Source organism: Galeopterus variegatus, unplaced genomic scaffold (genome assembly GCF_000696425.1).
Source record: "Galeopterus variegatus unplaced genomic scaffold, G_variegatus-3.0.2 Scaffold1001, whole genome shotgun sequence".
Classification (NCBI taxonomy): Eukaryota; Metazoa; Chordata; class Mammalia; order Dermoptera; family Cynocephalidae; genus Galeopterus; species Galeopterus variegatus.
The window spans coordinates 337,852-344,628 of NW_007727112.1; the positions used below are offsets into that span (position 1 = coordinate 337,852).

Below are 6,777 nucleotides of genomic sequence, written 5' to 3' on the forward strand. Positions count from 1 at the left end.
GTGTCTTTTGTTGAACAGAAGTTCTTCACTTAAATGTAATCAGAATTATCAGTTGTTTTCTTTTATGCTTACTGCTTTGTGTGTCTCCTTTAACCACACCTGTCTCCATATCCAGTGGTATTCTGGGGAGCTGGACTTTGAGTGGTCAAGTCTTTGATAGTGGTGAAAGCCAAAAACTGCAAGCTCAAGGCAACTGGGGAGAAAAGGGGAATGGGTAGGAAGAGGAGGAACAAGAGAGAATAGCAAGAAGGTGACAGGGGCCCTGCGGGTGGGTGAATGGAAAGTATGATTGAAGGTTGATTAAATGTCACTTTCAACCTCCAGCTACTTACACAAGGAAAGGAAGTTATTAGTACCATCAGAGAGGAGAATCAGTTGAGAAGATGTGTGGAGAGAGTAGAGTGTGCATGTATCAACATCTCAGAAGGGAATTGTGCTGAGACAATACCACTTTGGCTGCCCCCCCTAATTTCATCTTTAAAGCCTTTGCTATGATCATTGACAAACTGGAACAGGACATCAGCACAGTAGGTCAATAGACCCTGGTCACCATGAGCCTGGTGGTCCCTGCTGGTCAACATGGCTTGCTCATTGGGAAGGGTGCTTGCAAGATCTAGGAAATATGATGAGAGAGTATAGGGGTTCAAGTCCAAGTGGCAGGAAATGTGCTTCCCAACTCAACTGAGCAGGCCATCACACCTGCTGGCATTTGACAATCCATCATTTACTGTGTGTCAAACAGACCTGTGTGGTCTTGTTGGAGTCCCCCCAACCACAAACGCCATCCAGCTCTCCAGTCATCTTTGAAGGTGGTCAGGACAGGTATAGCACAGACACCAATAGTGTTACCTTTTCCCACACACTGCCCCCCATCCATGTGCCTTAGCCCTGACCTCGAGGGACCCCCTCTAGAGAGGCCCATACCATTCAAGGACATCATGCCACTCCACAGCCTCACTTGACCAAGCTGCGTCAGTTGGCAATGCAAGTCTTATTTTCCTATGATGCATGGCTACACCTGATTCAGCGGTACTACATCCACTCTCCAGAGCTCAAAGGCTGTTGGACAGGTTGGGATGCATCTGCTAAGACTACTCATGAACTCACCATTCCATGTATTTTAGTTGGCCACATAATGGGGTGTGAGGGTGTCAAAATCAGTAATGTCCAACAGATATCTGGAGTGCAAATCAAAATTGCATCTTCTGATAGGTAGGTTACAGTCATTGGATCTGCAACCAGAATTAGCCTGGTTAACATCTGTCAGGCTTTCCTCAGAGATGGGTGGCAGGGGAGCAGCTAGAACAATGAAGATGCATCCATAATCCTTTTTGGCTGTACACCACCCTTGATCCATCTGTGTAGTTTTTGAACAGTCAGCAATTCCAGGTTTTAAGTAGTCTGTAAGTTTTCAATTTCTTTACACTTTGTCATCCACTTATGATTTTAAAATTATTTTAATTCCTTTTTCCATTCAGCATTAGTGCTGAGTTTCACATTTAGTTTTATAAGCCTCTCCCTGTTTTGTTTTACTTTGGGGTTTTTTTGCCCATGAATTTTTCTTGTTTGTCATAGACTGCAGGAGTGAAATATTAGTACAATTCAGTTTAATTCTGTAATGTCAGAAATTATTTTAAAATAATTAAAATATGGACTGGAAAAACTTAACTTGACAAGGTTTTCTTCTTAGTTATCTTTACTGTGTTCTGCAATCACGTGAAGCTTGGAATCTTGATATGTTCCCGCTCTGGGTATCTGTTTGCTTTATTCTCCCATGAGAAATGCTACAAGGACAAGAATGTTACGTTCTACTAGTAGTGACCTAGGATCACTGTAATGGAAGTTAAGAAATCAACATTTATCGAGTCACTACTATATGCCAAGCACTGTAGTGAGCTGTTGACATGCGTTATGAAGTTAATTCTCTTAACATTCTGGACGGAGGTGTTATTGCCTCTCTTTTATAAGTGGGGAAACTTCAGGTTCAATGAGACACAATAACTTGAGCAAGGCCACACAAGTCAAACAGCCAGTCAATGACAAAAACAGGATTTAAACTCAAGGTTGAACCTAAGCCCAAAGTCCATGGCTTTTTGACTGTAATATGCTGCCTTCCTATAGGAGCAAGAGACTTGGGAAATTTTATAGACTAAATGTTTGTGTCTCCCCCCAAATTCATATGTTGAAATCATAACCTCCAAGGTGATGGTACTAGGAGGTGCATTTGGGAGTTGATTGGGTTATGTGGGTGGAGCTCTCATGAATGGAATTAGTGCCAGTATTAGTCCATTTTCTGTTGCTTATAACAGAATACCTGAAACTGGATGATTTACCTAAAAAAATGGGATTTATTTCTTATAGTTTTGGAAGTTTGGAAGTCCAAGGTCTAGGGGACACATCTGGTGAGGGCCTTCTTCTTGATGGGTACTCTCTACAGAGTCCCATAGTGACCAGGGTATCACATGGTAAGGATGGCAAGAGCCTTTTTTACATGCTCACTCGTTCTCCTTATAAAGCCACCAGCCCACACCCATCATAACCCATTACTCCACGAATGGATTAATCCATTCATGACAACATACCTTTAAAGACCCCACCTTTCAACACTACCACATTAAGAATCAAGCTCCAATACATGAACTTTTGGAGGACACATTAAACCACAGCAGTGCCCTTATAAAAATTATCTCAGAGAGCTCCCTCACCCCTTCCACCCTGTCTATGAACCAGGAAGCAGCCCTCACCAGACACCGAATCTGCCAGCACCTTGATCTTGGATTTCCAGCCTCCAGAACTGTAAGAAATAAATGCTTGTTGTTTAGGCCACCCAGTTATGGTATTCTGATACAGTAGCACAAACAGACTGAGACAGCAAGATTGTTCTATAAAAGAGAATTATAGATTGTTCCCTTTGCCACATGATAATTGGTGAAGAAAAATCTTTGTATTCACTTTCTGGACTGATGTGGGTTACCCTAGAAGCAGAATCTGACAAGGATTTGAGTGCGACTTGTTTCTTTGGGTGATGATTCCAGGAAACAGAAGGCGAAGTGAGACAGGAAGGGAAAGCAGCCAGTATAGAGAGCATTATCAGGCACTGGGACAACTGCTGCGGGACCCCCAGAGCCCATTGCTGCCCCATATCTCATAGGTACCCCACCTTACAGTGCTTCCTTGATCTTGCAACTGCCTTTCCCAGCAAGAAAGCCACATTGAGCAGCAGGAACCACTAGGCTCAGGGTGACCAGAGTCTACTGGCAGCTGTGCTATTGTTACTCCAGTTGAGGAGTGGGGAAACTGGGTATTTATCCACCACTCACATCCAATATTAGCTGAGGGCAGCTTTTGGAAGGATTAGTTCAGCATGTTGGGCTTGCCCTGAGGACAGGCCTAGATGTTCCTAGGGCTAGAAAAGAGCAGCTGGCAAAGCATCACAGGTGTTTGCAACACAAAGCTTTTGGTGTAGAGGTGGATACTGAGGGGATATGGCAGAAAACCAATACTGTCTGTTACACCCTCTACTAATAAAAGGCAATGAAAAATAGAAATAAACATGAGCTTTGGTAAAGGAGAGAAGGCTATAGAAAAGTTTAAAATCCCTCCAAAGGGCTGTGCAATGTAATATTCCTGAGACATTCACACTGGCACCTTCAAATCTAATTTGCCACACTAAGGAAGTGACACCTACCACATTACAGTCTAATAATTTAGCTATTGTTCAAGAGCGATCCTATTAACAGTCCATTCATTTTCTCCACAGCAGTTCAGTCACTGACATTCACCCACTGTGTCTTGTGACTATTAGTGATACTCTGGGAAGTATTATTTATGAGGGTGCTCAAAAAAAAATTGGACAAAGATTTCCCATGCAACCTGACCCTAAAGACGTGATTTCCAAATCTGACTGGGGAATGGGCTAGTCTGGGCTTGATCTCAGATATTCTCTTATCGCTGGAGTATTTCATCTCACTTTCCCATTCAAAAAATGGTGGGGGTGGGGATGGATAGTGGGGGTGGTACTTACAGGCTTTACATACTGACTAAAGGAAGCAATGTTTTAATGCATAATCCCTTTCAGAGACTAGCACTTTTAACTGCTTTAAAATAGAAGAAAAATATAATAAATGGGGAAGAGGGAAGAAGACTTGACTATTTAAGAAAGCAACAACCAGGATTAACTTGTGCTGAGTACAGAGAGCCGTCATGCTGCATAGATTCTGAAAGAGCAAGCATTTGAAAGAAAAATCCTACAAAATTAAAATAATTTTTCAGTTTCTGGATCGATTCCTTGTTTGACAATGTACAACTAGTGCTCTGTCTTGTACAAATATGCTGCAGTGTAATTCATTTGCTTTCTTGAAAGTAATTTTAGGCCAAGGAATAAAAGTAACATTAGGCTAATTAGTTATCAAAGCGGTCACTACTTTTCTAAGCTCCTCCCCACACACACATGTACATGTACCTTTGTACAGACAACATTTTCTTTCTTAAAGATGAAATTATTTCTTTTTTAATTTCTTTTTTAATTGAAACATAATTGATTATACATATTTATGGAGTACAGAGTTGACTATCAGTATTCGTGTACAGTATATGATGATCAAATCAATATCATTAGCATGTTCATCATTACAAATCATAATTATTTTTTGGGTCCCTGACTCAATTTCTCCCTAACCCTCTCTCCCTCCCCCTTTCCCAAATCTACTAACCATATGTCTGTTCTCTCCTTCTGAAAGTTCAATGTTTTACTGTGGTCTTTCTCTCTCTTTCTCTCTCTCTTTTTCTTTCTAAGCTCCCACTTATGAGTGAGAATATGCAGTATTTCTCTTTCTCTGCCTGGCTTATTTCACTTAACATAATTTTCTCCAAGCTCAAGATGAAATAATTTCTAAAGAGTTGCAATGGTTGGTATGTATTTTAGCCTCAGGATTTTTTGTTGTTGTTGTTACCAGGGCCAGCTAAATTGCTCACTGATCATAGCACCAATGGTTTAATCAAACTGACCTTGGTTAAAGTTCTGGTTCTGCCACTTACCGTCTATGGGGCTACAGTTGTATATTTCTTATCAGTGGTAGGGAAAAAATGTGTACTTCAAGGGAAAACTATGCACACTGTACAGAGCAGGGAGCAGGGAAACCTTTTCCATAAAGGTCCAGATAGTAAATATTTTCAGCCCTATAAGCTAGATGGCCAATGCTGCAACTACTCAATGAAAGCAGCCATAGACAATACACAAACAAATGTGTTTCAATAAAACTTTACTTACAAAAACAGGCAATGGACTGCATTTGGCTCATGGATAGTAGTCTAGAGCACAAATTTCTGGGTTGTATGATTCTAGCCTTTCATTGCCATTGGACTATTTTATAACGCTTTATTTGCAAAATAATTCTTGAGCATAGACATTCAAATTCTGTCCAGTAGAGGTTCAACTGATTTCTCTCCCACTGTGGAAGAGACCGGTTTTGCCTTGATTTGCATATTTATTTCAATATTCCTGATTTATAAATGTGCCTGTTCTTTGAATTATCCCTTCGACTGGTTGTAACATCTTATCAGCACCCTCCTGATTAAGTTAAATCTGTAACATTGTTAAGGAAAAAATTATTCTGACACTTGGTTGCCTTTTTCACTAAGGATGAGCTGAACCATCTGCTAGATTTGGTAGTAGGGCAGCCGGTCAAGAAGATTTGTAGATGTTGGGCTTGAGGCATCCTGAGTAGCCCACACAGTAGCCCCTCCAGGCATGAAAGTTGCCCATTGTCCAGCTTCAGCTTGCAGGGCTTCAGCTTCGATCCGGAAGGGAAAGTAAGCTACAGACAACCTAGAGTCCCAGTAAGGATCTGGGCAGTCAAGTTTTAGCTCCCAGTGGTGCCAAGTCAGGAGGGTGGGAGAAAAATTGGAAATGTTTATTTGGAGAGTTGTAGGTCAGATATTGGAGGAAACTAGAAGAATTGAAATTTTCGTAAGGACTGACAAAATATATGAGATGGCAGGAGCCAATCCAATTTTACAGGTAGATAACAAGGCCTCAAAGACAATGAACAGGATTAGAATCTTATAACCCACAAGGTTGTGCTATAGTTTTCCATTGAAACATAAAATTTCTCTCTACAGTCACTTTTCTTTTTGATCAAAGATAATCAAATAAGGTTATTCTTGTTTACAGAATAAGTCTGGTCTCCTTAGGTTTGGCCTTATTATTTATATAAGTGCAGCAAGAATGATAATTGACTACGTAGACCTTTTAAAGTTTGCTTTGAAGGAACTTTTCATAGGGAATCTCAGATAAGACTTTTAAAAGCCTCTTGAGGCTAGGAAGCCAAAACAAGAACCCACCCCCAGACTTTACCTGCATTACCTATAAATTTGAGTGAATTCCTCTCTTTTCAAGGTCCCTACAATACCCTAAGGTTCCTGGGCCTGCCAGGAAGTGACCTTGATTACTTACCTGTAAGACTGGGAAACCCATAAGCCAGGTACCAGGCTCGTTTGTTTGTTTGTTTTTTATTTTAACTTCTCAATATACATTGTAGGTGATTTTCATGACTCTTTACCTGTTCCTCTTCCCCCTCCCCGCTCTCTCCCCTCCCCCCACATCATATCTGTTCACTTGTCTTAAAAAGTTCAAGGAATTGTGATTGTTGTGTCTTCTTCCCCCGCGCCCCGCCCTATGTTTCTTTGTGTGTTTATTTATTTATTTTACAAGAGGGTTTTGTAAGCATCAGCTCCATAAAGTCAACCTAAGTTCCTTAAAACTGTCTGGTCATATCT

General features: G+C 40.9%; 1 pseudogene; it reads left to right on the plus strand.

Annotated features, from left to right (window-relative positions):
* The first annotated feature begins 276 nt into the window (after positions 1 to 276).
* LOC103591657 lies at positions 277 to 1,325 on the plus strand (annotated as a pseudogene).
* Positions 1,326 to 6,777: the final 5,452 nt, after the last annotated feature.